Source organism: Myotis davidii, unplaced genomic scaffold, assembly GCF_000327345.1.
Source record: "Myotis davidii unplaced genomic scaffold, ASM32734v1 scaffold18, whole genome shotgun sequence".
Taxonomy (NCBI): Eukaryota; Metazoa; Chordata; class Mammalia; order Chiroptera; family Vespertilionidae; genus Myotis; species Myotis davidii.
This window is the reverse complement of record NW_006292696.1, coordinates 9,121,814-9,130,034: the sequence shown is the minus strand read 5'-3', so window position 1 is coordinate 9,130,034 and position 8,221 is coordinate 9,121,814. Positions and strand designations below refer to the sequence as shown.

At 45.9% G+C, this 8,221-nt stretch overlaps 1 protein-coding gene across 1 annotated transcript in view; it reads left to right on the top strand.

The window, feature by feature from the left end:
* Positions 1-5,122: 5,122 nt before the first annotated feature.
* The window catches only part of ATP10B (ATPase, class V, type 10B), a 185,431-nt gene continuing 182,332 nt past the window's right edge, over positions 5,123-8,221 (top strand). The window contains exon 1 of the mRNA XM_015565667.1: positions 5,123-5,382. The gene's annotated coding sequence lies outside the window, so the exon portion shown is untranslated. The remainder of the gene's footprint in view (positions 5,383-8,221) is intronic.

Below are 8,221 nucleotides of genomic sequence, written 5' to 3'. Positions count from 1 at the left end.
TATGAACATAGGGGTGCATATATCCTTTCTGATTGGTGTTTCTGGTTTCTTGGGATATATTCCTAGAAGTGGGATCACAGGGTCAAATGGGAGTTCCATTTGTAGCTTTGTGAGGAAACTCCATACTGTCTTCCATAGTGGCTGCACCAGTCTGCATTCCCACCAGCAGTGCACAAGTGTTCCCAAAAGGCCAGATTTTTAATCAAGTAAGTCTTTTCTTGGTGAAAGCACCTGAAATTATAGAAAAATGGTCCATCCTTTTTGATCAAATAAATGCAAAAATAAAGCAATAATCTCCACAATTAAATTGGCCATATAAAACAATTATCAACAGGATTGGCAAATCCTCCTCTGGGGTCATGTGTGAAATGCTTCAACTTTTCTTGAGGGAAAACTGGCAATGTCCTTTACACTTGTCATACCCTTTAGGATAGAAATGCCATGTCAATGAAATGATATCCACATTATAAATATAAGAAACTTCATTGCAGAATTTTTACAAAATGAAAAAATTACAAAAACCTCTATCTATAATAATAAAAGCATAATATGCAAATTGACTGAACGACCAAACAGCAGAAAGACCATCTAGACGACCTTCTGGACGACCACACTATGACACACACTGGTGCCAGGCCAGCCAAGGCGGGTGTGATGCAATTGGGATGGGGGGGCGCCATTGCCCCACAATCATCCCACAGAGGGAGGCCCAGACCAGCCTCTCCAGGGAAATCAATGAGGGTAAGGGGGGTTCTGTGATCAATCGCCCCAAAGAGGGAGGCCCAGGCTACCCTCTGCACGGGATTCAATCGTGGAGCTGGAGCTGGGTGGGGTGATCGATCTGGGGGCTCTGTGATCGATTGCCCCACAGAGGGAGGCCCAGGCCACCAGCCAGCGATGCTGTGTCAGGTGTGCGGGGCCATCCAGCGATCGCTCAGCAGAGGGGGGCCCAGGCCAGCCAAGCGATTGCACCTCATGCCTTTTGCCCACTGAAGGGGGCAACCAGTGGCAGGGAAGGAGGCAATGCCACACAGATAGCAAGCAGTGGCAGCGGCAGTTGCACGAAATTTTATGCACCAGGCCTCTAGTGTCTAATAATTTGGAATTAGTTAAATTATAGTGTATCCATAAGATGATAATTGGGAGACTATTTAATAAACTGGAAAAATTTCATAACAACTGAAAAATAATATCCAATTTTGGTCTTAAAAATACTTTATATATATTAAAAAGCATCTGAAAATTCCAGAAATCTGTTAATAAAAATAGTAATCAAAGATGGTTCTCTCTGAATGGTAAAGGGTGAATTTAATTGTATTTTTTACTTATCTGTCGTTTTCATATTTTCCTTAATGAACATGTATTACTTCACAAACCAGAAAAACATAAAAGTGTTCTTTTAATAACTAAGGAAAGAGGTTATATGGGTAAAGGTCAGTGTTTCCCCACTGCTCACAGTATAAACGTCAGATTCCCTTACATGACCCCTGCCCCCTCCCCCTACAGCTCTGGTCTTGTCTATCAGTATGTTCCCACCAACGTCTTTAGCATTAACCATACAGGCCTCCAGGTCTTTTGCCATTTGCCTTTTATCACAAAAACTTCAGACAGTAGATTGTATTATCTTTGCCAATATTCATCCCCACCCCTTCTTGTAAGAGGATTATGTCCCAGCTACTGCCATATACCTTGCCATGTCCCCAGTGTTGAGAACCATACATCCCTGTCCCATTAACTTTGGACTTTGGCCTTGGTCTCTACTACTCAGGCCTCAGTGGCCCCTTCTTTTGGATTTGGAGACTGTTAAAGAGTTCACTGTCATTAAAAGGAATGTAAGCAGTCACAACAAGGCTATATCGAAGCAGAATTTTTGAAACTCATGGCAAGCTTCCACCAATGTTCTTGACCTTTCTGTCTGCTACCAGAATGGCATGTCTCACATAGGGGCTCAGTTTGAGCCTCTGAATGAGAAGCAGAGTCACAGCCCAAGCAGAGCTGTGGTCAACCCACAGCCTACCCGCGCACTCCGCACCTCAGAATTTGCCTTCAGCACTGCGCCTCCTCTGAGTGTCCGAATGCGTTACTCTTTCCTCCTAGTTGTAGGACTTCCACTCAGCCACCGTTCCTGTGGTTCTGGATGATGTCCCTTCCGTCTTTTAGTTTCACTTTTGAAATGGTTGTTTGAGGCGGCAAACTCCGGCGTTAACCTATGCCGCCATCTTGGTTCCTCCTGGATTTGGAGACTGTTAAAGAGTTCACTGTCATTAAAAGGAATGTAAGCAGTCACAACAAGGCTATATCGAAGCAGAAGCTTTCCGAATCATGGCAAGCTTCCACCAATGTTCTTGACCTTTCTGTCTGCTACCAGAATGGCATGTCTCACATAGGGGCTCAGTTTGAGCCTCTGAATGAGAAGCAGAGTCACAGCCCAAGCAGAGCTGTGGTCAACCCACAGCCTACCTGTGACATAAGTGATTAATGAACCTTCATGATGTAAGTGACCGAAATTCAGAGGTCATTTGTTACTGCAGCAAAACTGACTAATACACATGGCACATGCTCTTTCTTTATCTGGAATATTCTGACAGGCCATCCTCACTCCAGAGGTTTAACTCCATCTTTTCATTCATATCCCAGCTCTGCTCTCACCCCTGGACCAGGTCAAGTTCCTCTTCACACACTTTCTCAGCACAGGTACTACTTCTTCTTAACACTCATTACAATCATAACTTCACAGTTTTTGTGTGATTTTTAAAAATCACTCCCTGGTATGCCAATGGACTGTAAACTCCTTCAGAGCAGGATAGTTGCTATCCATTCATCTGTATCCCCCATACCTGGAAGAGCTGTTGGCACATTGTAATCCTAGTAAAAAAAAAAAAAAAAGTTAAATAAATACGTGAAGGAAAGCATGGATAAACTAATAAAGACCCTTGAACACAGAGCTGAGAAACATAAATCAAATGGAGCAAATATTTGGAAGACATTATTGGTCTTCAGGTGAGAAAACATGAGTCTTTTATAGTGCAAATAAATACACGGTAACCATGTTCAGGATCTCCTGAGTAAAAATATCTAAGCACTATCACTGTTCAAAGCACTTTATACACATATAAAGTGGTATAAGTGCCAGTATCCTATCAGCCTGGTATCAGCCCTGTGATGTGAGTACTATTATTATCTCAGAGGGAAGGTCAGCCCTTTGCCCAAAACCACAAGCTGTGAACTGGTGGAGACAGGACTTGAATACAAATAGTCTGGGACCCACTTGTGTGTTTATAACCTCTGGACTGTGCTGCCATTCATGTGATCTGAAAGCTATGAATACTGGGAAAGTTGTGGAACTTCACTGGCAAGGCAAGAAAAATTTTATGTTTAATTTCCCTATCTTATCACTTGGGATCACCTGAGTTCCTCCTAGGGTGGTGGCTGGCAGCAAGAGAGCATTTCCCCTTGGGCAAACCAAGCACACATTTTCCCATATCACTTTCATTATTTGATTCCTATTCAGTGCCCTCTGCCCAGTTTATTTGTAGAATAATGTCAATAACAATGTCATCAACACCTTTGGGTCTTCTTCATACCTTTGCTGTGCCTATCACAAGTCCCTGCACATATTAGGTGCTTAGTAAATGTGTTTTGAATCAAATGGGTCCTATAGTTCTTGCCTATGATTAAGTCATTGACTTGGGCAGTCATGAGATCTAATCAACTTTATAATAACTCCATTTGAGGGAGCAGGCTGAGAATCTCATTCTAAACTAAGTTTAGAAATAAGGAACCTGAACACAGGTTTCCTTAGCCATGGAGCAAGGAGAGGAACTGATTGTGAGACCTTTGCTCCTGGCTTCTTCTCTGGCCACAGTGGTACTAAGACAGAAAGCCCTGGAAGGGGCTAGCATGGGGAGAATTCACTTTGAGACAGAGGGTGCAGAAGTGGCAACAGTGTGAGGTCTGGGTCTCCGGTGGGAGAAAGGTGGGACTCTAGGACCCACTGTCTTCTCTGGTATGATAAGAAAGAGTTCAGTGACATCATTTCAAGGGCTCCTTAGAGCTGGACTATCTCTGAGGCTAATACTCTGCTCTCTTTCGAAGTTTATTTGGGAGTTAAAGGAAAGAGGAAGATATTGGAGTCAGCTGAGAGCAGGTTAGAAGAGCCAGTAGAAAATAATGGAGAAGAGCTGGTCTTCAGCTGAGTTTTAAAGGCACCAATGTCAGGCTGAGAATAGAGGGGACAGACCTCGTCTAGGGCCGGAGTCCTTGAACCACAGGTGCCAGACCACCCACATCAAATCACCTGGGAAATTTTTTAAATGCTGATTCCTGAGCCTTTCTGGAATCTGGGAGTTTCACATAGAAATCTACATTTTTAATACCCCAGATAATTCCTTTGAATCCTAAAATCTGGAAATGTCTGACCGGAAGAGATAATGCTTACCTGCTAGGGTAGGGAAATAATGTCCCAAATGCTTCTGTTTGGGACCTACACCATTGTCTTATTTCAAGGATAATTTAACTCCTTATCTTTAAGACCACCTGTGTGTTCAGTGGAAGAGCCATCACCTGGGATGACTAAGTGCCCTTTAATAACAGACATACCTGCCTGACCCAGCTTTCCTCACTGATCTCCCAACCCCTCCCAGAGAAAGAAGCGGGCTCTCCTTTCAGCCTCTCTCACCTCCCAGTGGGAATAAAGGTAGCTCCTCATCTGCTGTAAGAAAAGCCGGGCCCCTGAGGGAAGGGTGCGGTATAGTCAAGTCTGGCCTGGACTGAGGTCACCCCGTGAAGCAGCTCAGCTGAATCCCCATCTCCTGACACTTGGCCTTCAAAATCCTACAGTTCTCAGTTAATCACCAGAAAATGGAAACTCCATGTGCCCACAGCTGGGCCAAGTTTCCAAGTTCTGGCTCTAATTAACCCAAGAGCATAAATTGGGGTGGAGTGGGGGGCAGGCCAACCACTCACCAGTTAGCAGCACAGCAGCCTCTCTGGGGTTAGCTCAGGCTTCAGAGCTGGTTAGGCCAGCCCTGCCAGGCAGCCTCAGGAGGTAGAGGAGGAGGAGGGTGGAGATGCAGAGCTTGGAGGAGGAGCCCGAAAGCCTTGGGCAGGGCGGGGCTAAGCAGGCCGGGAGAGGAGGAAATGGGGTGGAGGAATTGTGTGCAGGTCTGTGACATTGAAGGCTGGGCTTCTGAAAGGGCTTGGGGCTGCCTTCTCAGGTCAGAGATGAGAAGGAAGCTCTCACTGGCTGTCCCTCCCCTTTGATGGGATAACTGGAGGCTGTGGCAACCCAGCCTCCCTCCCTAGTGGCCCCACCAGAATAAAACCGCCCAAGGAGTGTTGACTACCCCGGGAAGCTTCGGAGCCTGCACCAAGGAGGAGGAGGTAAGCACCCTGCTTGATGCTGGGATGGGAGGGTGATCTTTTCCCCTGAGCTCTCCTTCCTGCTTGCTGGCCTGGAACAGGGATGCTACTTCAAAGGGAACCTCTGAGGTACCCTGGGTCCTGGGGATGCAGCTGGGTCCACCACCAGCCACAGGCTTCCAGGAACCTCATTCCTCTGTTTATTTGGGGAGCTCTCTGCTCATGATGGAGGGCCCTGTGCGTGCAGTTGACTGGGTTACAATGGTAGCTGTGGATGGTTATGGTGATCACTCTAGTCTACGTGGTCGAGGCTTCTTCCACTCACTGATGAGCAGGCAGCCTCATCCTTTGCTGCCTATAGCTTGGAATGAGTTACCTGTATGGAGGGCCCATAATATGTGAGCATTGGTCATTACATGTGCTATGTCAAGGCCTCTTTCCAAAAACTTACAAAACCATTATGCAGGACTTCGAAAGAAGTACATGTGTGTGAGGAAGAGAGAGAGTGAGACGGAGTTGGGTTTTTGATGATGGTGACTCATGAAAATAGTATTAAAAGCTTACGATTTGCAAAACATGAGGTTGAAATACTATACATCTTGTTGCAAACCCGTGAGGCAAGTGTCAGTATTACGTACAATTACAGGTGAGGATGCTGAGGCTTGGGGAGGTTAGCTGAGCCACTGTTCCCATTGCGCGTTGGGGCACTAATTTAGACTTGGGTGTCTACTTCTCAGGCCTCGGTAGCCCCTTCGTATGGATTTAGAGACTCACTGTGAAAGGCTCACTGTCAGCAGTACGTAACCCACATGGTCTGTGCCATTAAGAATCAGACTATCAGCTGAGCAATGGGGTTAGTCTTTCAAACACTGGAGCCAGCAATGGAGAGGAAAGGGAATGTGTTTGAGAGCTGGATACTGAATCAGTGCACTGTGGCCGCTTAGAATTAAATCCAACCCCAAAATGGTTTACCAGGCCTCCTCTGTCTCCATCCCTCGCCCAGCTTCCAAGCTGGCCTATACCAGGCCCCTCCGTTCATGCTGAGCCATGACCATGAGCTATCTCTGTTCCTCCCCTCTGCTTGGGACACATTCCCAGGGCTTTTCCTGTCTTCAACCAAGTCGCAGCTCAAATGTTGCCTGTTCAAGAGGGCTTCCCAGGCCACAGAATCTAAAATGGACCCCTCAAAACCACTACCAGCCCCGTTATCTTCCCTTGCAGTGTTGGTTAATTTCGTAAAGCTGACGACAATCTGAAGTTCTGGATTCTTGATTGTAACTTAGGGTGGGGACCTTCCATGTCTTCTGCCTGCTGGACACTGCTGGACTCCAGGGTTTAGCAGATTTCCCAAGAATAACAGGGGCTCAGTTAATAGTTGTCAAGGGAAAGAATAATAAAAGGAATCAGGAGAGATCAAGACCACCTGTTTCTCTCCTGTTCATCCAACACCTCCACTCAATCTCCCTTGGAAAGGCAAACATCTTGTTCTAGAAAGTAAAGAGCTACCTGAGTTTTCAAGTATTCGATGGGGGGAATGATTTCATTTTGGGGGTAACATAGGGAACAAGGCTAAATGGCATCAAATGGATTTGGTTTCCTAGTAAATAGCAGGGTATGTATGATAAGGCTGCCTCTGCTGCCTGCGACTCACCCCAGCATGTTCTTCTGGACACCAAACCTGGTCTTGATCTTAGCATGTAGGGTAGTCGCCATGCCTGGGGTACTCACCATGCCAATACGGCCTCAGAAAGCTCGGAGTGCACCCTTCCAGCCCTGCTTTATCAAGCCACTCATTCATATTCTCACCAGGCTGTGCTATTTTGGGTGTCATCCATTTACAGGATAGGAAGAGCCCCATATTTGCAATCAGGGGATCCAATGTGCTTCTATGGGCCCTACCACTCTGCCACTGTGGGCAAGTCCCACTGAGCCTCATCTCACATTTATCCTCAATCAAATAGAAGGCTAACAGCTGACCTGTATGCCTGTGAGACTAGGAGGTGCACCTGTGATAGCAGTCCTCACGGAGTATAGGCGTATGTCATTTCATTGTGCTTTACAGATGTTGCATTTTTTACAAATTGAAGGCAAGACCCTCCACCAGCAAAAAGATTAGGACTCGCTTGATTATGGTACTCGCTTTGTTGTGGGTGTCTAGAATCAAACCCACATCATGCCTGTATTCTTTGTGACAGTGATGTCAACACCAGAGCCATTATCTTTGGCTCACAAGCAGCCAGCCCTGCAAGCAATGGGTGGCAAAGGATACAATTGCAGAAAATTTTGGAGGAAATCCACAATTCCAAAGAAATCTTTCAGAGGAAGAGACTTCTCTGCAGGAATCCTTTTCTCCGGCAGCTACCTTCCTCAAGAATCGACTTAGGCACTGTAATTAACACCCAGTATTCGCTTTGCAGCGAGGAGCAGGAGCAGTAGAACCCAGCCTGGCGATGCTTCTTCCTTGGCAGGCACGCAGCATTTGGCAGTATTTTACAAGCTGGTGGTTTTATGAGTCCCTTCCTGCACTTATGTGCTCTTCATTGTAATGTGTGTGGAGCCTTCCTGGCATCAGCCCTGGCCCTATTTGATTTAAGAGACATCTGATTTTTATTTCTAATCCTCAGGTTGTTCTGTGATTTTTTTTTTAAAGACACCCCTTATCTGTTCTATTCCCTCATGCTATTCTAGATTTTTTATCGCCTTTTATCAAAAATATATTTTGAATCGGGAGCCAAGCGACAGAGTCCTGGTGGTTTTCTGGGGAGGAAGAGTCTCATAAGCAAAGTGGTATTATGGAAAGAGAATCGCATTAAGTGCCTGAAAACATGGGCTTGAGTTCTGGCCATGCTTCACTAACCCT